The following is a 318-nucleotide window of genomic DNA, read 5'->3' on the forward strand; positions in this document are numbered from 1 at the left end:
GCTGAATTTTTAGCATCATTACTCCAGTCTTCAGTGTCACATGATCCTTCAGAAATCATGAAAATATGCTGATTTGCTACTCGGCAAACTTTTCTTATTATTATCAATGTTGAAAACAGTTGTGCTGCTAAACATTTTTATGGAATTTCAGGATTCTTTGATGAACAGAAAGTTCAAAGGAACATCGTTCATTTAAAACAGAAATGTGACCCTGGACCACAAAACCAGTCATAAGGGTTTTATAAGATTTATAAATCATCTGAAAGCTGAATAAATAAGCTTTCCATTGATGTATGGTTTGTTAGGATAGGACACTAT

This window comes from Sinocyclocheilus anshuiensis, unplaced genomic scaffold (assembly GCF_001515605.1).
Source record: "Sinocyclocheilus anshuiensis isolate Anshui unplaced genomic scaffold, SAMN03320099.WGS_v1.1 scaffold961, whole genome shotgun sequence".
In the NCBI taxonomy this organism is placed as follows: Eukaryota; Metazoa; Chordata; class Actinopteri; order Cypriniformes; family Cyprinidae; genus Sinocyclocheilus; species Sinocyclocheilus anshuiensis.